Raw genomic sequence first — 22,335 nt, forward strand, 5'->3', positions numbered from 1 at the left:
ACCACGCTCTGACCAACTGAGCTAACAGGCAAATGACGCCATGTGAAGCAACGGAAACGTGGTGTCCTCGGCACCACCTCGTGTCGGCGTGAAACAACCGGTCGTGTTTGGCCCACGCCACCAGGCGCTTTTTTCGCTGCAAATTCAAGTGGATGTCAAGAAAGCAACGAAACGGGAGCTAGCAGCATTCCGAGACTCCAAGGTGCACTGCCAAAATGGTACGGCGTTCGCTTATCATGCAAGAGGTAGCGGGATAGACGCCAGCATTGTCCAATACCGTCTTCTTCTTTTTCGTCTTTTGGCAGTTTCCCCTAAAGTACAGCTCCGCTGCACGTTCTGCAGTCTATCTCCCAACGCAGACAGCACCCCCTCGATGCAGCTGGTCGTCATCTTCATCGCGACACAAGCCACTCTCTCCTGTCGTCCTTTTAGCGGCAAGAAGAGGAACGTCTCCAAATCCTCAATCGGCGGGGGCGTTTTGCGGCTTGACATTTCATCCAATGGAGGGAAAACACGGCCCACTGGTGCACAGCGCCGCGCTCTCACCTCAGATATTTAAAAGGGACAAGTTTATGCAGTACGTCCCGTGTCGCGCATTTCTTTGACCAGTCAGCGGTCAGCAGTGCTTTGGCGTGACCTTTGAGAAAACACACCGTCAACCACTTCCTTGAGTAGACTCTACTTTGGAGACGCCAAAGCTTTGCCGAAACCCAGGATCGAACCAGGGACCTTTAGATCTTCAGTCTATCGCTCTCCCAACTGAGCTATTTCGGCACGGAGACCACTGTCTTCAGTAGCATGTCGAAGCCTGGCCACAAACGCGGGGAAGGAAGGAAAAGACCTCCAGGAAGCTCTCAATGGTCCGTAAGGAGATCGAACCCGTGACCTTGGCGTTATTAGCACCACGCTCTGACCAACTGAGCTAACAGGCAAATGACGCCATGTGAAGCAACGGAAACGTGGTGTCCTCGGCACCACCTCGTGTCGGCGTGAAACAACCAGTCGTGTTTGGCCCACGCCACCAGGCGCTTTTTTCGCTGCAAATTCAAGTGGATGTCAAGAACGCTACGAAACGGGAGCTAGCAGCATTCCGAGACTCCAAGGTGCACTGCCGAAATGGTACGGCGTTCGCTTATCATGCAAGAGGTAGCGGGATAGACGCCAGCATTGTCCAATACCGTCTTCTTTTTTTTTTGTCTTTTGGCAGTTTCCCCTAAAGTACAGCTCCGCTGCACGTTCTGCAGTCTATCTCCCAACGCAGACAGCACCCCCTCGATGCAGCTGGTCGTCATCTTCATCGCGACACAAGCCACTCTCTCCTGTCGTCCTTTTAGCGGCAAGCACAGGAACGTCTCCAAATCCTCAATCGGCGGGGGCGTTTTGCGGCTTGACATTTCATCCAATGGAGGGAAAACACGGCCCACTGGTGCACAGCGCTGCGCTCTCACCTCAGATATTTAAAAGGGACAAGTTTATGCAGTACGTCCCGTGTCGCGCATTTCTTTGACCAGTCAGCGGTCAGCAGTGCTTCGCTTATCATGCAAGAGGTAGCTCCCGGGACTGCACCCGTCATTGGCTTATAAATCTTTGATGAAAGACTTGTGATCTCACTACATGGACCCATTTGACTACGGACCCGCGTCGACCCGCTTCAAACACCGACAAAGTATATGCGACTAGTTATATTTCTCAATTCTGTGACATTGGCATGAAGCAATTTACATTGTGCATGTTTGATTTACTACATGTGAACTGAATATCGTTAGTTCACCACAAGATTCCAGCAATTCAAGATAAGGGCTGAGTCTCTCCCCTCTCTTTTCTACTGTTACATTGTTTATCCCCATTGTTACATTTGTTAGTCCATTACAAATCTTACTAAACCCATAACAATCTTTTAATTACTTTTAATTATATTTCCATTTTATTTCAATAAATCATTGTGTATAATTTTACCTTGCATAATTTATTCCCTCACGTTATCTGACCTGCTCTACACTTAAAAAAGAATCCTTCAGATGACTGATTATTACATATTTAACCTAGGTTTCCTCGGTGTCCTGACCCTAATATCGAGTTGGTGTCCTGTGATGGTCTCCAAAAACGTAAATAACCTTGACATTTATTTTTGGAAAGCTGGCGTATATAACAAGTTTACAGGAAGTGATCCTTGACAGTAACAACATCTCTAGTCTGAAGACTCGGCGCTCCTGTGACCGGCTATCCACATTGTAAGTAGGGAAAAGTGCAATGGAACGTAAAATCCTATACAAGCAACGCAATCGTGACCAAGACGAACCTTTTAACTCCGACATTGTCTATGTAGTGCAAAAACTGAAGGACGAGTTAGGGTGGGAAAATAAATAATAATACCAAATATGAGAGAGAATATAACATGTGCCTTGCCGTTGGGCAAGCACACCCAAATATACATGAGAGAGAATATGTTTGCCTTGCCGTTCGGCAGGCACACCCAATAATAATAATAATAACGGTTACAAGGTTAAGGTTAAGGTACATTTCCTGAAGAAAATGTGTGTTTGCTGTTGAAAAGTTGAATAGTGAAGAAGGTTTTTAAAAGTTTTTAAAAGAGGTATGTGCAATAAACAATGTGAGAGTATGTTGTGAAAGTATAGGTGAGAAAAAACATTTAATGCTATCAAGATAGAAACATATTTACATATGCATTTCAATATTTTCTTACTGTTGAAAAAGGAGTGATGAAAAGAGTATCTAATTTACTTTCATCAGTTTAAAAGCATTAAAAGTATTCAAGCAAATATAGTGATGTTAAAAGTATAAAGCAGACGGTGACCTCATCAAAAACAGGTTTTATTTGTTTACATTTAGAAAACATTTTGTGAATCGACAATTTTGAAATAATTAGTAGCAGTAGTTTGTATCAGCATGTCAAAACTAACATGCAGACAAGCCTCATATATTGCACATACAAACAAAAAATCATCACCATCTCTCCATGAAAAAAAACAATTGTAAATATTTGTAAATAAATGACACAATTGTATGTATTTAGTGGCTAAAAAACTCATTTTTGCCAGAGTGACAAATTTATCAACACAGTTTTCTGAACATTGGGCCCTTTGTTTGATATTTATGAATAAATATATTAGAATTTCTAAAGTTTACAATATTGTTCATTTCCTACAATCAAAGGCTTTTCACATTGTTTCCAGACCTAGGTTAATACTCACAGAAGTTCAAGACTTCAAGGACCAGTAGCCCTGGACTTACAGTCTTATCAACATTGTCATTTAAACTATACCAACATTAAGCTCAGTTTACTGAGGCTCACTGAAACACTGGGTTTTCCTTACTTTGATGGAACATTGGGTTAGAATCACTAGTTGACTCAAGATTAGAAGACGAGCTTGGGAGAATCTGTTTTCCAATTAAATCTTTTGACAAGGCTCTATGAACCAAGTCATTTTTTAGCCAATCTGAAGATAATACATTTATCTTGGATTACACAGTCAATTTACAATTTAACACTTGAATAATCGTCTTTTCATTAGAGTTTGGGTTACCCCAAGAATAGGTATACACGTGAAAAACCTTGAATATACCTACCAGCTGAAACCCCATACTAATGACTCATTATGATACAAATATGTAATTTCTTCAAGGTTAATTAGTTCATATGCATGTAACAATTAAACAATTGACAAACAAAAACAACAAAAACACATTTCAACAACAACAACAAAAACACATTTCCATCCTTCATCTTTCATATATCTGTTAAAAAAACTGACTGAAAAGGGCAGGATGACATGAATAATAAATACAAGTAGTAAGACCAACAGTGATTTTTTTGTCAAAGGACGTGATAACAATTGTTACCTTTACAGCTGGTTTAGGGAGGAGCTTGATGCTGCACAAAGGTGGGCTGTCACTGTGACAGTGATGACTGACTGATGACTGATCTGCAGCAATTTGTTTCCTTCCAGTCGTACACCTGATCTCTCGCTTAAGAACCAACTGTAGTTAGTCTCTACTGAACTGAACAGTGCACAACAATGGATGCACAAATGGAGATGGAGGGTAGGAGGACAGAGCTGGTCCTGACAAGAGAAAACAGGAAGTTATTGTTATAAACTAAAGTCTGAAACTAAACTTGCTAAAAAGGTTTATAATTCACAATAATGAAATACCTTCTTTTCTGCTGCAGGGCAGATCAACATGTATGTCCAGTACAATTGAATACAGCTGCATGATGTTCTGCTTCTTTTATGTGTTTAGCCCTCTGCAGTCCTGAGTGTCTTCACTGTGAAGTGGAGGGATCACAGAGGAGGAAGACCTGAAGGAACAAGTTAATATTACAATGTTATATTAGATGTACAATTAGTGTTATTAAAATGATTGCATTGATACAACATTAATACATGAATGAAAACAGAATTAAAACAAAACATTGGGAATCACATATAAAATGAAATAAGAAAACAATACCTTATTATCTGTTGTGAAGAAACCTCGACACTGGCAGGGAGAACATGTGTCTCTGTGGTCCAGCAGTGATGTGTCCACTGTTGATGAACAGTTAACCCTTGTGCTGCCTTCGGGTCACATGACCCAAAGGTTCATAACGAACCACCGTTGTGTTTACCCAATTTTACCCAATACAAAAACAAATAAAAATAATTTTCTTTTAACCATTGCAATGTGGGGGGTCTGAGACAGCCCGACAGTTAAAAGAAAATGCTTCACTTTGTTTTTGTAAGAGGTAAATTTGTCGCAATACGACGGTGGGTCACAATGACTGATGGGTCAGAATGACCCGAAGATAACACAAGGGTTAAGATAGTGCTCCAGGCCAAGACCGGCACGGGTCCTTACATATTACTCACAGGAGGACTGTGTCTTCTGTCCATCCGAAAGGAAACTTAATATTACAGAGGACACACAAGAACTGTGTCTCCTGTCCATTACAAAGGAAACTTAACATTGCAGAGGACACAGGAGGACTGTGTCTCCTGTCCATCAGAAAGGAAACTTAACATTACAGATGACACAGGAGAATTAAAATGAAATGAATGAGGATGGAAGTGTGGGGTTTCAGCTGGTAGTTATATCCGTACATCAGAAAGTATGACATCTAGAACACATACTTTCTGATGTATGTCTGCTACACTAAACGTCAGCAGCTGTGTACAGCAGCTGTGTACAATGCTGTACACAGCTGCTGACAGAGTTTTGGCCTGTGCATTTATCAACCCTGACCCAAACCCACCCTGATAAATGCACAGGCCAAAATGTGTTAAAATATTGCAAAACAGAACATGGTTACCTGGAAAACTATATGACCCATAATATTATCCAATACTGTGAACACTTAAAATGACCCTAAAAATGGATTGAAAATGGATATTGTGCAACAATATATATATTGAAAAATTGATACAGTGCATTTTAACCAGATGATTAGGTTTTCTTTACATCAGCAGCTACATGATCCCAGATTAACAACAATGTGGTATTGTTCAAAAATACATGATTCTCAGTGGATGTTGGTCTTACCTGACAATTCTAAGACCTGTTGGAGGAATGTAGACAGAAAACATGATTGTGGCAAGTGATATTTTTTTAGTGTACCAGAATGAGACACATTGTAATTTGTACTACTTTACACATTTGTATCTTGTACTTTTGTACAAATTACAATTAAACAACATCAACCTCAAAAGTGCAAGAGTGTACTTTACATTTTTCTATAAACTCAGCTGATACCTTTATGAACTGTTAGAGGACATGACACAGTAGACAGGGTTGTGATAACTGTAGTAGGTCTGCAAAACACCTGAATGGACCAAATGCTGTGGTCTGGAAATAAAAATGTGATCGAGCAGAGTATTTTTCTCAGTGGTGGCAGATTGGATCAGCTGTGTGAACCCTCTACTATGTAACAAGTCTGAGATGGGCTCGCTTGTGTTGGCCAACAGGTCCTCGTTGAAGTCTCCACAGACAATGACTGGGTGGTGATCCAAAATATCCATAGAGTCCAAGAGGTTACGCAGGTTTGGCAAGAATTGAGTCAGGCTGTAATCTGGGGGTCTGTAAACGGTTGCAATTAATGCCCTTACAGGGGATTCCACTTTAAGGACAAGAAACTCTAGGTCGGTTACACTCTGCATGTATTGCACGACATGTGCTTTGAGGTGGTTTTTAACATACATAGCTACTCCGCCACCATTTCTGTTGGACACATGCTGATAGTTTGTGTAAGACAAATGCCTGTTGCGCTTAAACATCGTATAGCCATCTACATTTACATTTAGTCATTTAGCAGACGCTCTTATCCAGAGCAACTTACAGTAAGTACAGGGACATTCCCCCGAGGCAAGTAGGGTGAAGTGCCTTGCCCAAGGACACAATGTCATGACCGGGAATCGAACTGGCAACCTTCAGATTACTAGCCCGACTCCCTCACCGCTCAGCCATCTGACTCCTAAATGCATAGCCATCTAGTTGGAGATTCTCAGCAACAACAGATCCTGACAAGTGAGTTTCTGTGAAACACAAAACGTCGGCAAGGAGCAGTTCATGATGACTCTTGACATCATTGATATGAGATTGGAGTCCCTCTGTATTGTGGTGAATGACGGTTAGCTTTGGTGTCTGGCTGGTTGTTTTTGCATCCTTTAAAAGTGGCATAACGTTGTCCATCGTGGCTCTTCTCATGCTCTCCAAAGTGGTTGAGATGTCAGGATCGGCATATATTTTCTTTTCATCAAAATCAGTGATGCGCAATCCACCAAGTGAGGTTGTTCGGCTGAGTGCTACATATGCCATAGAAGGTTCAAAAATACGCTTACATGACACAACTGCAGACGTGGTTGTCATCCCTTGAACCTTGTGTATAGTGCATGCAAATGCTAGTTTCATGGAGAACTGACGACGAACCACACCATTTCTTCTCAATCTTTACTCTGTTCTTTCAATGTACACCAAGTTCTCAGGTTCCCCAGGTATTTTATTGCGGTGTCTCTGCCCAGCGCCCGAATGGTCAAGTTCTAAACCAATCATTTGTACAACAGTCTTGCCATCTTGGACACGGGTAACTATTCTACATATCTTGCCAAATGAGCCGTTCACCAATCCATCCTCCACATCTATGTTTCTGGTGAGAATTACACGAACACCAATTGCAGTTTGTAGTGTGTCAGGGAGATCTCCTTTGTGACCTTTAAATGGTGAAGCTTGTCTCTGCATCTGGCCTGTTTGTGGATCCTTTTTGTAATCCTCTGCGTCAATGTTTACAATTTCAGTATATAGAGCAGAAAGGATGGCTGAATTGTGTTGGTCCACCTCCTTGTTGGTAGGAAAAATATGCAGTACATCCTTTGATAAATCTGTTGAGTCAATCACAGCCTGGCAAATTAGTTCTTTGTCTGCCACTGATAAAGCATCCTTCTTTTGTTTAGTACGGATTCAGTTCAACAGTTCTGCAAAAGCAACATCCTCTCTCTGTCGCATAATTTCTGTAAGAGTGATCATCTGAAAGTGGTCTTGCCAGAAGTCAAGGATGTGCTCCACAAATAGACACAAAGGTTTAGCTTTTCCAAGAGGTGGCAGCTGATAGAAGTCTCCCACTGCTAGTACAGAAATACCTCCAAAAGGCTTCTTGCTCCCTTTGATTTGCTGTAGCCTCCAATTCACATATGCAAAAAGAGGTTTTGAAACCATTGACACCTCATCAATGATGATTATCTCTGCATTTGACAGTGTTGCCCTCACTTCATCTAAGCAATTTCCAAGTCCTTGGTATGGAGGCTTTAAAGATCGAGGTAGTTTAAGGATGGAATGCAGAGTTTTGCCTGAAATGTTGAAGGCTGCGGTGCCAGTAAAAGCAGTCAACAGAACAGTGGGCATAGACATGTCACTTTCCTCACGGACTCGGGGGAATTTGCATAGTATCTTTGATGCCTCTGTGTGGATGCACTTGATAAGGTGTGATTTGCCAGTGCCAGCGCCACCTGTTACAAAGTAAAAAAACTGATCAGGATTTTGACCACAAACGCGTTTTGTGCACCAGTCTCGGACTGTATAGAATACACTGGCTTGTGTCCACCTTCAAGAAAAGGCTCAAGACGCACTTGTTCCGGGAGTACAACAGTACTTAGGAACGGTTCGCTTGACCCGATGTTAGTTTCCTCAAGGATCACAATGACTCTTGCTTAGAGACTTGTTGCTCTTGTGGTTAGTGGTAACTGATTTAAATTTTTGTTCTCGCTGTGATATATTGTTTTATTACTGTTGCTTGCTTTTTTCCACAGGTACACTTGCACTTATAGCTGTTCATGTTGTTTAATTGTAACTTGTTTAACTACATGCTCTTATGGTTCTTCCCTTTGGCACTTACTTTGGTTGTTCACAATGTGTGCTTCATGTTTTGGCTACTCGCAATGTTTTTTGGCTATCTTGTTGTTATGATCAGTGACCTATGCACTTTGTAAAGCTCTCTCTTGGAAGTCGCTTTGGATAAAAGCGTCTGCTAAATGAATAAATGTAAATGTAAATGTGTCTGGTTCAGGCTTTGGTACATCTTTCGCATTACTGCTGGGTTTATTTGAGGAACTTCCATTGCTGCGGTACTACTTCCTCTATCCGTGGCATTAGCGCTATATTCGGGAACATCATCTTGTTTGTTATGTTCGTCAGGGTGTACTTCCTCCCGTTCTGCAATGCTTTCCAACCGAACCAACTCTGTTGCTGGAGCCAGTGTTGTCCACGCATCCTCAATGGGTCCATTTTGTTCAAACTCCTCAATGGCCTTGTCTACTGCCGTGTTGTGCCTTTCGTACTTGGCCCTTGTCAGCTGCAAGTCTGAGCAATAGGGAAGGTACAGTTTTAGTAACGTGCCGTAAAACTTCTCTGGGTGCTTTTGCTGTGAAAAATGTGCATATCTGATGATTGCGGGTTTCCCGTGTGTTCATTTTTGAATGGCTCCCATGTCATTTAGAAGGGACAATACATTTTTACCGTTCCTTTGTCTTGAGTAGATAATCCTGTAGGTTGAAGCAAACTCTGCCATGCACATGGTTTCAAATTCAATGCCTTTTGGCCTGGCTTTGTATTTATCTGTCAACCCCGACATCCACACATCCTCAGAATCAGGTGTTTTGTTATGTAGACTGCTCATCGGAAGACTCATTTTTAGCGCATTGTCATCCGTCGGTATGAACACAACACTTCGTGTACACATCTTAAGCTTCAAACTGCATACGTGGGCAACGGCCTCTTGAGCACTGACCTCTCTGTTTTTAGAGTATGCCTGCATGATCTGTTTCATTTCTTCACGGTCAGTTGTGTCGGCTTGACTCGTGTCTTTCATTATTGTTTTGAGGTATTCACTCATCTCGTGTTCAGCCTTTGAAATGTAGGATAGAATGTACATGACACAGCAGTAGGGATTCAATATGTATTGGATGTCCATGTTGGCATTCCATGCTCTTAGCAAGTGTGGATTATATCCATTCACCCAACAGTCCTTTGGATCACGCTTCATGACAACCACTCTGGAGTTGGTCACAGACTCTACACATTGTTCGTATTCGTCATATCTCAAGTTGCACTGTGCAAGCAGCTGTGCAGTGTTTTCAAAAGATTGGTTAGGGTCTGTCAGCAAATCCCACACTGGTTTTAACTTCATTTTGGCATTGTCTGGGGTCATGATCGATTCAGCACTCGATTCAGCCTCGCCACTTGCTTCTCTGACATCCGCTAACAATGGTCGGGTGATCATGGTTTTCTTCACAGGAGGTTTAGGAAATCCGAACCTACAGTGTTTATTACCTTTTTTACAAGACTTTGAGTGCTTTTTGCTGTGAGTCTGTACTTCCGTTACAATTTTGTAAAGTTCTGGATCAGTGTTGGGGTTCGGCAGCTGACATGTTATGTGCCTATCGACAAATTCACAAACCTCCTGATCAGAGTTCTCCTCGAATACCGGTGCATTTTGAATCCATACCAACATATGAATATGAGGGCTCCCTCTTGTTTGGTACTCAACACGGTAAAAATAGTCAACCAAGTGTCCCAGGGGCTGTGCAGGTGACATGAGCAGGTCTCTCATTAAAGCCTCAACGTGTTTTTCAAAAATGCGCATGGTTGTCACTGGGTTGCTTCTCAGTATGTAGCAGTATGTTGCATTTTCTAGTTCTGAAAAGTTAACTTGTTCACCTTGCTGTGCCTTTATTGCTGTTATCACTTCTGGCCATCTCATTTCTGCTGCACTAAACGTACAGAAAAAGGTCGGAGTTCCCAGTTGCCTGAGCATAGCAAAAAGATCTTTCAGGGTTTTATCCCAATAGGCTGGAGTCCCTCTCAGTGGCATCATGAATCTGGTTGCATCTTTGTTTTGCACCAATCTTTAAACCTCGCGTTTGTCTTGCAGCAATCTGTTGCATATTCTGCGTCCATCTCTGGTTCTTACTTTCCCTTTGCGGAGTTGTATGCTCATACTGGAAGAAGCCATGTGAATCTCTGTCCCAAACTGTGCAAAGAAAATGTAATTTGTGTCCCTGGCAAAACGATTGTCAACACACAAGAGCCTAGAGTTGAAATATCTGCTCGGTGATATTTTTTTCATTCGGTTGAGCTCATCTAATGTGTTCTCTCCAGTAGGGAACTGAACTGGGAAAGCCATAGCCTCCAATTTTGGAACTCTGAAAAAGCTTACAGGGCTATTTCCTTCGGCAGGGGCAACACAAAATACACCGTCACCGTAATTTAATATCTCTTGTCCAATGTCAGCTGGTTGCAAACATGTGTCTAATACAACACCAGTTGTCTGGTTATTCCCTTCTTTGTCTGAGTTAAGTTCCAGATCATCTTGTCCATGTTCTTCTGTGTTACTTGTTTCATCCCTGCTGTCAGTGTCCATCAGATCGCTTGTGTCATTGACAAAATTACCTTGTGCCATGCTGTCAATGGTTGGATCACAAGAGGCGGCATCATCAGTTATGTCCTTGTACTCGGAATGAATGTCTTTAAGCTTCAAAATGGCTGTCAAAACTTTCTTCATGTTCAGTGTCTGGAACTGATAATGACCTTTATAGCTCAGGCGTCTTTTTAACTTCACTTTCATCAGCTGACTTTGGCTATTTGGTCTTGGTAAACAGTTTACAGTCGTTTCCACCTCTGAAGGTACACAAACCACAGCACCATGAATTGCTCTCTGTTGTCCTTTGGGAAGGGTGATGATTTTAGCAAATGGGATGTGCTTGGCTATAATGTGTCTCTCAAGTATGTTTAGATCAAAGAGTTCAGAGGGAATGGGTGACAGCTCTAACTTGTTCACCACAGCTATGACCGGCATGTTTCCCACCTTAAGATTTTCATGACAGCTATGACAGACCCATTCTTCTCTCCTCTCAGGAACAGTACATTGCTCAAGATCAGCGCATGTTTCAGTGCAAACATGAAAATATTTACCAGTCAAGCAAACTGATACCATGTCTGGATTCTTTTGATAGCTTTCACGTTTGCATACCCTTACTTGATCTGGAAACAAGGCTCTGTGACAAACTGTGCAAACATAAGTGGGCCCATTTTGTGCCTTTAACTTGAAGGAGGATATAGCTTGTTGCATTAACCTATCTTCCACTTGAACCACTGGGGTTTGATTTTCATTTGTCAGTTGTGGGTTGATGTGTACGTGCCTTTGGTATTTTCTTTGTATGTGTACCGCACACCTCATTTTGTGCAACATTCTATAGAATGGTTCATTAACATATCAGTAATTTGAACGAAGTGTGCAACGTTTAACGTGATTGTGTTTGAAATGTGTGTCCTTTCTGTACCGGTTAAGAATGTACAGTTTTTGTTTTTCTCTGTATTGCATGTCATTTGCATATCGAGATGTGATATAGGATTTCAGTTTCCTTCTGAATGCCTCATCTCGACTATAGCGGTCTGTGACACGAGATTTCAGTTTCCTTCTGAATGCCTCATCTCGACTATAGCGGTCTGTGACACGAGATTTCAGTTTCCTTCTGAATGCCTCATCTCGACTATAGCGGTCTGTGACACGAGATTTCAGTTTCCTTCTGAATGCCTCATCTCGACTATAGCGGTCTGTGACACGAGATTTCAGTTTCCTTCTGAATGTCTCATCTCGACTATAGCGGTCTGTGACACAAGATTTCAGTTTCCTTCTGAATGCCTCATCTTGCCTATAGCGGTCTGTGGCACCAGATATCTGTTTCCTTCTGAATGCCTCATCTTGACTATAGCGGTCTGTGGCACGAGATTTCTGTTTTGAACGGTATTGTATGTCATGTGAATATCTATGAAGTACTGACTGTTGTTTTTTCACTCTGTACTTAAGACAACTTGCATATTTGTTCCTATCATGCAGCAGTTTGTTTTTATATTTAGCAGACTCAAACATTTTCTTCTGCTGTTTAAATGCGGAATCTGCATATTTTTGTCTACATTTCTGCTTCCTTGACTCATTTCTTTGTTGTTCTCTCTGTTTTTTCATTGTCTTAATTCTCTTCTCTTTGCTCAATTTCTTGAGGGGGTTCAATGTTGGAGGTTCATCATAGTTGATGCACAGCTCCTGAGGATTAGATGTATCTTCAATCGCAGGACTCTGAGGATTGGATACGTGTATGTCTTGGTTGTCATTTGCGTAGCTTATTACGCTCTGGAAGGAAAGTGGCATGAAATCATAGCTGCTGACATCAGACACATCTGAAAACATTGTGTGGATCCTATCGATCATTTCACCTAAATGTTTGAAAGTGAGCATTATGGCCGTACCATTCAGACATGCAAACCCCTCAGGCGTTCTTGAGTGAGGATCAAAGATTCCATACCTTCCAGAGCTGTCTCTGAACAGAGCAATGGTGTTTGAAGCCAGTGTGAGCAATGCATAGTTAGCACCTGATGCCAAAGACTCAAGTCTTGTTGAAAGATTAAGGTACCACTCCTCCATCTCTTTACTCGGGGCAGAAGCTCTCATGTAACCATTCATAACAGGTGATTTTAATACAATGTACCGATGTCCATCAGTCGTTACTCTGCATGGAAGTTCATCAAATGCCAAATAATTAGATACAAGTTTTCCCTCTTTCATCAGCTTTTTCTTAACCTCTCTGTACATGGCGTCACCTTTCTTTAATATATCATCAAGGTCCGGTCCTTGCAGATGCTCATTCTCAAAGTGATGGACAAGAAATGTTAGCGCATTACAAGTGCACTGTCGATTATTGGAGAAAGAACCGTATTTATTATCACTTTGACCGTGGGAAGCTTGAACACTTACAACATCCAGTCTGTGGGTGTTTTCTGCATTTTCAATGTGAGTGTGCTGTACCACCTGTTGTCTGTTCCAAGGACCTTGCATCTGATTCTGTAAATCTGGCATGCTTACAGTTGTGAGATCCAACTTCGTCCAGCGCTGCTTTGCGGCTGCAGATCTTTTTCCTTTCCTTTGCATTTTTGTGCAGGAGATTAATTACAAATGGTAAACCAGCAGTTTTCTTTTTAATGACAGTGAAATATTTCGATAAGTGATTACAAAAACAAAACACTTCAGTTACAATCAGATGTATTAGTACAACTACAGCAAAACAGTAAAGAACCAATATTCTATAATTCACAAAAAAACTAAAGACAATAATTTACTGAAAGATGAAGGTCGGAGATTTCTAAAATGCTTTCAGGGAATTTCACAGAAACAAGTTAAACAGTTGTCAAGCCTGCAGTAATAAAGTTAGTGTGTGTGTGTATATATATGAAGTTGTTTTGAATTCAGCAACATACAAATATATATCAGTAGTATTCAACGATGGTTGTTAAACTTGTGTGGGGTGTGTAGTTAAACACAATATCACCCAAATGCTTACAGTTGGACACAGTTAATTTTTTCTTCAACCAACAATGATAATTCAGATATTTCAAGTTGTTGTTATAATTCTGGTATTTCAAGAAAGGATTTTTCTGGCAAGGTGAGGTTTAAAGAAAACCCAAACCAAGAGAGATTCAGATCTTTCAAGTTGTTGTTATAATTCTGGTATTTCAAGTTGATTTATAATTCTCGTATTTCAAGAAAAGATTTCTGGCAAGGTGAGGTTTAAAGAAAACCCAAACCAAGAGAGATTTATTTCAGTTCAAGGTTTTTTCAAACCAACACCGAGAATTTGGTGGGGGTTAGACCAACACACCCAAGGCACACAGCTTCCTCTCTCCCAGGACAGACCTACCAATGAAATTAAGTAATTTAGTTGACAGAACAATTAAAAAATAGTTGAACATCTAGTTCATAAAGCTGTACACAAATGAAATATTACCGCCCATTTAGAGTAATGTGTGTATAACATTTTCAACACAATTTCAGAGCTGTATGTGTCTGAAACATTTTTGTACATTAATCATAATAGCTCATCGTACATAATGTTAAGGAAAAAAATAAACCCTCAAAAAACTAACTTACCAGTTCTTGAGAAGAAATACCTGCCTGGAGAGCGAGTGTCTACTGTTAAGAAAAGGAAATGTATTTCAATGTCATCGTTGTCTTCATAGAAAGAAATGTAATGGCAACATTTGTGTGTCTATGCGAACTCACCACAGGTCAATGTAGGACGGTCACCACAATGAGTATCTGCCGTTAAAAGAAGGGAATTCATATTAAAGTCATTGTCTATTGTGAAAGTGTATGGATGTGACCCATTATCGAAGATTCAAACTCTGACGTTGACGACATATTAGGATTGGATTTCTAAGCAGGGATGTTTAGATATGCTGTAGGTGTCTATTTACATATTAAAGTACAATGCTGTGACATAACGTTTTATATTTGGAGTATAAGCTAACTCCATTTACATTTTCGTAAAATTCCGAGTGTCGAGAGCTAGCCGACCTATAATGGGCTCCCCGGCTTACTATACAGTACACTAATGCCAATTTGGTTTATTTTATCGTTACTACAGTACAGTAAGTCAGAGCATAAGAAAACTCACCACAAGTCAGTGAGGCGTACAGCAGTCACTTGGACAAGCACTGTAAGAGAGAAGATTGTTTTCAGAAAAATTATTTCCACCCATTGACTCCGAGTCATAATTTTTCAGCTAGAACAGCAGACCATGGTTAGCTACCTAGCTAACAAGAATGCTCATTACTGTCGCGCTCGAGCTAGCTACGGTAGTCTGGTTATAACAGTTAGCTAGCTAGTTAGCTGTGTTAAAATGTACGCTATCTAGATAGCAAGTTGGTAGTACTAGAGGTACTCCTGTAAATACTTAAATAGCCTACCCCAAGGTAAACATCATTTCGTATAATATTTTTACTGCTTGAAAATGACAGTTGGCTTGTTAAGTTTCAGGTTGAGCGCGTGACTCGATGAGCGGAGCAGTTTAACAAGCCTAGCAACCTATGTTTCATTGACTTCCATTGATTTTAAAACATGACCATTTCAAAATATAGAAAGATGGGGGGTTTAAAGCTGTAAACAGCTGGTCAATAGAACACATTGATGTTTGAATGGAGTAGGTAGCTTAAACATGTAGTGAGCAGCAAGGAAGTACATTTGTGACATTTAAACCTATTAATGTTTTAACGTCACTGTGTCCAATCCCGACCGCTGTAAACTACTATTGTCCAAACCCGAACGGGGTTTGGACACTCAGTTTCCGGTCTTTTTGCCAGCATTTTCCTTTGCTATCGCCAGCAAAGTGTAAGTAGTATTATTAAGTGTTAGTATTTTATTTTAAACATATATGGAAGTTTACATGTCTAAATAATATAGGACAGTTACTTTGGCCGAAAGACCACTCGGCGACGCTTGGGCGACGATCTTTACTCTGACAAGTGTGTCTTTGTTGACATCGTACTGCTACTATGGGTTAGCATATGAGTGTATTTCAATGCTAGCTTAACACTACTTTGCCTTGCCAATGAAAATACACGATCATGTGTGACGTGATCTGTAGTCGAGGGGAGGAAGGGATGGGGGCTAGCAAACTTTGAGAAGAATTCAACAAAACATCCAGCAGGTGGTGGTATACAGTCAAATTGAGATTTTATCGCATAGTTTGGAGATGTTGAAGCGTGATATCTTATTGTGGAGGACATAACTACGTCCCCGGATATGTTGACAGCATTGATGGTCAGTTTGGTGACCCTGGATCAAGTTCATATCCCCAGAAAAACAGCAGCGGCCAGTGTTTAGAAGTGCGGTCGGGTTTGGACAAGGGTAGCGCACGGCTAATTTACCGGCGCCAGCGTCTTTTGAGCGGCTCTAGTAAAGGCTAAGCTAACTCTAAATTTTTAAACAATATTTACCTCGAAAGGTAAGAAGTGAAAGCTTAACGTGAAATCAGTAAATCAGCTGAAAACGTGATATGATTATTTATATCAATATTTGAAGTGGCATTTTCTCAGAATGTTAGCTAAAAACCGGTCGGGATTGGACACAGTGACGCTAAGTGCTTTGTGCTGCATAAATAAGAACATTTACTAGTAGTTCTATCAATATCATAGCAGACAAAAGTATGTCAGCAGTATGAAGGTGAAAAAAGTGCTGCTTTGAAACCAGAACGGTGAGACAGTGTTAAAGGTATATCTGTCATTGTCATGCATTGCAATATTTTCTTACGGTAACAAAGGAGAAAAAAGAGTGAAATGAAAAGGGTATGTTATTTAATTTCATAAATGTTAAAGCGTTATGTTAGAGCTCAGTGCTCTTAAGACAGTCACCCCCTTTACCCTGTGCAACCCCAGTCAACACTGTGGAGTCCTTCCGCGATTGGGAACTGAACATCAGCTCCCTCACCAAGAAAGCACAACAGAGGATGTACTTCCTACGGCTGCTGAAGAAATTCAACCTGCCAAAGACAATGATGGTGCACTTCTACTTCCACGTCTGTTTGAAGTTTCTTGGCGAATAAAACCCATTCTGATTATGAAAAGTATTAATAATTGAAAGATGTAAAAACAGAAATACAGTTTGAACAGTGGAACAGTTTTTCTATATAGTGATGAAGAGCGTTGGCCAATCAGATTGGTTCCTTGTTTCTTGTAACGTAGCAACGGATGGTCATTGTCAGCAAACCTAGAATCTAGGTTTCAGGTTCAAGGTGGAGGAGAAACTAATCATGTGTGCACAACCAGTCCTGTTCAGACACTGAATTTAAAGATGACATAAATATAATAATCCATTGGACAGGTTTGCCGATGTTGTCATTGTCCCTGGTGAGTTTTTTTAAATACTTTTAAATTCAATCTCGTCACATTACGTGACTTTGTTGTGCAACTGCAAAAGCTACTCTAACTCTGATCAAAATGCTGCTGCAAAAAGGCAGAACTATTGTGGTTAGTAGATAAGATCATGTTACATCTAGCCAGCGGATCAAGTATGTCAAAGTGGTATTTGTACAGAACACCGTACTGTAGGCGTGAATAATGCATGCATGGTCATCATCGTCATCCATCTTTGTTCGAAGCGAAGCTAGAGAGAGGATTCAATGGGAGATTTCCTACAGTAAGCTAGATCTACTGCTTCAAATTGAAAACGGAGACGATATTTTGATTACAGACAAGTTCCTTAACCTCTGTTGTCAATATCGCCGATAAAAAGTAAATACTGTTACGAAGCATTTGTTTTTAGGTAACGAACGATAGACGTAACTAGCTAGCTATGTGACCTTGTTTCGCCGTTCTATGGCAGCTATGATGACAGCGTTGTAAGCACTCGTCACTAGAATGGCCATAACTTTAAAACAAAAGATCATATTTCAAATATGTCTGCTGTTCTACATTGCCCACACAATTATGTATATATATCAACTCTAACATGGCCTGTATCTTGTATTGTTGATGTTAGGCTAAGGCAGTCAGAGGTCACGAAGGTTAATATAGCTCGGGCATGTGACCTTGCCCAAAAGATGTGTCGGCATCGAGTAATAGTCTCTGGCCCACTACCTGTTAGGGGGACTGACAAGATCTACAGCAGACTTGTCTCTCTTAACCGCTGGTTGGCTCACTTCTGTTCAGAACAGGGTTTAGGATTTGTAGATAATTGGTCTTGTTTCTGGGCCAAACCTGGCTTGTTGAAAAGTGACGGGCTCCATCCAAGCTGGAGAGGTGCTTTTCTATTGTCTAGGAATATCGAAGCTATTTTATAGCAGGCCTGACACTCACTAGAACAAGCCAGGCCACAGTCTCTTAGAGAGTCTGATAGGTATGCTGTGAGCTGTTGGGGGCCCGATAGCCTAGCTTGTAGTGTAGTCAGTGAGGTTGCTGATGTCGTTTCTCCCATTGAGACGGTGTCGGTCCCCCGCCCTTTCTCTAAATTTCGGCCTTCAAGTATTAGGAATTATACCAATTTAATATGTATTCAGCCTTGCTCCCCCGTTGCGCTTCCTACTAAGTTTTCTGATGACAGTGCCACCTTCTCAGAAGAATTATCTACGTCTAAATCTGCCAAAAACCCATACTGGAATGTTGGGCTCCTAAACATCAGATCTCTATCCACAAAGGCCATTTTGATTAATGATCTAATGTCTGAATACAGCCTGGACTTGATTGGACTCACCGAAACCTGGTTAAAACCTGATGAATATTCCCCCCTGAATGAAGCATCGCCTCCGGATTTTGCGTACTCACACATCCCTCGTGTATCAAAGAAAGGTGGTGGTGTTGCTATGATATATAAAGCTAGCTTCAACCTCAGCCTAAAATCTGTAAATACCATTAAATCATTTGAAATAATTTGCATGAAACCACCAACTATTTTAAAAAGGAATAATGCTACTACTCCTGGCCCCCCTCCCTCATTTTGTATAGTTACTCTATACCGGCCCCCCCCCGGCCCGTATTCCCTCTTCCTGGAGGAATTTGCAGATTTTAGTGCTGATCTTGTGACATATACTGATAACGTCTTGATTATGGGTGATTTTAACATTCATGTGGATGACCCAAAAGATCCTTTAAGTAAGGCCTTTACTGCTCTAATGTATTCCACAGGTCTCACTCAGGTGGTTTCCAAACCTACCCATCTTCACTCGCATACATTGGATTTAGTTCTCACGCGGGGAATTAAGATTAGTGACGTCATTGTCCACCCCCCAATCCTATATTTACATTTACATTTAGTCATTTAGCAGACGCTCTTATCCAGAGCGACTTACAGTAAGTACAGGGACATTCCCCCGAGGCAAGTAGGGTGAAGTGCCTTGCCCAAGGACACAACGTCAGTTGGCTTGACTGGAAACCTTCGGATTACTAGCCCGATTCCCTCACCGCTCAGCCACCTGACTCACCTATATTATCAGACCATTGCCTGGTCACCTTCAAAATGGACCTCTGCCAGAGCCTTGGAGGCACTAAGAATATTTTTACTAGCCGCTGCATAACCCCAAACACAGCTCTGTAACTGGCTAATATTCTACCCGCTGCACTAGAAGTCCTTGACGTCCCAAATAAATCATTAAATACTAAAACGAGGGATCTGAATTTGGTTCTTCAGCTATCCCTAGACTCTGTTGCCCCTCTCAAACCAAGGAAAAGAAAGGACAAGAAACTGGCTCCATGGTATTCAGAGGAAACCCGCACTCTTAAGAGGTCCACTAGAAAACTAGAACATAAGTGGCGTACCACTAAATTGGAGGTTTTCCGCCTGGCCTGGAAGGACAGCCTAATGGAGTACAAGCAAGTCCTCATCAGGTCCAGATCAGATTATTTCTCTAGGTTGATTAGTAAGAACAAACACAACACTAAGTTACTATTTGATACTGTTGCAAGTTTCACTAAGAAAAGTACACTCTGTGTTAGTTCAGATTTCTCTCCCAATGATTTCTTAGATTTCTTTGACCAAAAAATCTATGCAATAAGGGACAAACTACAGACTAGTCCCGGAGGAGTGGCCATCAACACTGAACTTTCCCCTATACCAAGCATGCTGCATGTTGAGGCTCTCACTCACTTTAACCCTATTTCTATGGAAGCATTCATCGAGCTGATAGACTCCTCGACACCCACTAGCTGCCTTCTCGATCCCCTCCCTGCTAAACTCTGTAGGGAACTTCTCCCTATTATTGGACCACCCATGCTTAGTATTATTAATGAATCTATTATAATTGGCCAAGTCCCCAACCATTTCAAACAAGCTATTATTAAGCTTCTTCTTAAAAAAACAAACCTGAATCCAGGTTGTCTTAGCAACTACAGGCCAATTTCAAATTTGCCATTTCTCTCCAAAATTTTAGAGAAGGCTGTGGCACAACAGCTCACTGAGCACCTCTCCTCAAATCTGCTTTATGAACCTCTCCAGTCTGGATTTCGTCTCCACCACAGCACTGACACTGCATTAGCCAGGGTAGTCAATGATCTACTGTTAGCCTCTGACGCGGGTTCTATCTCTGTCCTGGTTCTTCTAGACCTAAGTGCAGCTTTTGACACCGTGGATCATGAGATTCTCTTGGAACGTATGGAGAACTATGTTGGGATTTCTGGTACGTCACTTCAGTGGTTTAGATCGTATCTATCTGATAGATCACAATATGTCCACTATGATGGCTGCTCATCCAGGAGCTCCACTGTAAAATACGGAGTACCACAGGGTTCAGTTCTAGGCCCTCTGTTATTTTCTCTCTATATGCTGCCTTTAGGAAACATAATTAGAAGCTCTGGGGTAAATGTTCACTGTTATGCAGATGATACTCAGCTATATATGTCTATAAAGTCTGGAGAATTTCCACATGCTATGGAAAAATGTGTTTCTAGGTTGAGAGCTTGGATGACTGCAAATGTCCTTCTTCTAAATTCGGATAAAACCGAGGTTCAAATTTTCGGTCCTAAAAAATATAGAAATAATTTTCCCAATCTGACCTTAGACCTAGACGGCGTCAAAGTCTCTCAAAGCCAGCTAGTAAAAATGTTTGGAGTCACAATGGACCCAGACCTTTCGTTTGAGTACCATATTAAGCAAATTACCAGAACTGCATTTTTCCATCTACGTAATATTGTCAAAATACGAAAATTTCTCTCAAAGGATGATGCCGAAAAACTAATACATGCATTTGTTACGTCCCGATTGGACTATTGCAATGTGTTGTTCTCTGGCCTGCCAATTACCCACCTAAAAAATTTACAGCGGGTGCAAAATGCTGCTGCTAGACTATTGACCAGATCAAGAAAGTTTGATCACATAACATCTACTCTTGTCTCTCTACACTGGCTCCCTATCCAAGCCAGAGCTGACTTCAAAGTTCTACTACTAACCTACAAATCTCTGCATGGATTGGCACCACTGTACCTCTCCGGTCTCCTTGCACCCTATTGCTCCGCAAGGAAACTTAGATCTCAAGATGCCGGCTATCTGGTGGTTCCCAAAGTTAAGAAAAAAACAGCTGGAGGTAGGGCGTTCTCATATAGAGCACCTCTTCTCTGGAACAAATTGCCCGTCTCAATTAAGGAGTCTGATACTGTTTCGACATTTAAAATTAGGTTAAAAACGTTATTGTTTAGTCAATTCTACGACTGTTAAAGGTAAGTATGTTACTAGTTGGAGGCAACGGGGGACGGGTTGCTTCCATCCTTATTCTATAAGTATAACTTATTTTAGAGTTCTCTGCCCCTGAAACAGATTTCATGTTCCAAATGGGCGGGGCTGTCGCTGTCTTGGTGTGTGGGGTTGAATCAAATTCCCCTTTTTTGCTCTGTTAAATTGCTGCACCAGTCCACACTTGACCGGTGGGGATCTCATTCTATTATGACTGTAACTGTTAGCTGCTCCTGGCATTCTCTAATCCCTGCTCTCCTCTCTCTGTCCCCCCCCACACACATCCCTTGTGGTGTGGGGGGTTTGAGTTGTCAGCACCTGCCTGGTCGTCGGTCAGCCAACGCTGGACCTGGTCGCGAGTCTCCCGGTCCTGTCCTACATCTATAAAGTTGAACAATGGATTTTGGTGTTTTAAAAACCCACCGACACTGTATGACTATGTTTAGCCTGTGTTCTGCTCCTCTCTCTCACCAACCGTCTCTGGAGGAGGGGATCCCTCTCTGAATTGCTCCTCCCAAGGTTTCTTCCATTTTTTTCTCCTGTTGAGAGTTTTTTGGGAGTTTTTCCTTGTCTTCCTTGAGGGTTTAGGTTGGTTGAGGGGCAGTTCTATGGGCATATGTGAAGCCCTCTGTGACATGCTTGCGTGTAAAAAGGGCTATACAAATAAATTTGATTTGATTTATTGAAAGTGCTCGAAAATTAGCTTGTCTAATGTATGGTGGACTGAGAAAACATATTGGTCAAAGCGGAGCGAGCGGTTGTCGTGGGAGAATTCCTACTGTGTTAGATTTACTGCTTCAAATTGAAAA

The 22,335-nt window shown here is 41.4% G+C and overlaps 1 protein-coding gene across 1 annotated transcript in view; it reads right to left on the reverse strand.

Moving 5' to 3' along the window:
* The window catches only part of LOC136959844 (putative nuclease HARBI1), a 201,725-nt gene that overhangs the window by 88,474 nt on the left and 90,916 nt on the right, over positions 1–22,335 (reverse strand). The window lies entirely within an intron of this gene.

This window comes from Osmerus mordax, chromosome 17 (assembly GCF_038355195.1).
Source record: "Osmerus mordax isolate fOsmMor3 chromosome 17, fOsmMor3.pri, whole genome shotgun sequence".
Taxonomy (NCBI): Eukaryota; Metazoa; Chordata; class Actinopteri; order Osmeriformes; family Osmeridae; genus Osmerus; species Osmerus mordax.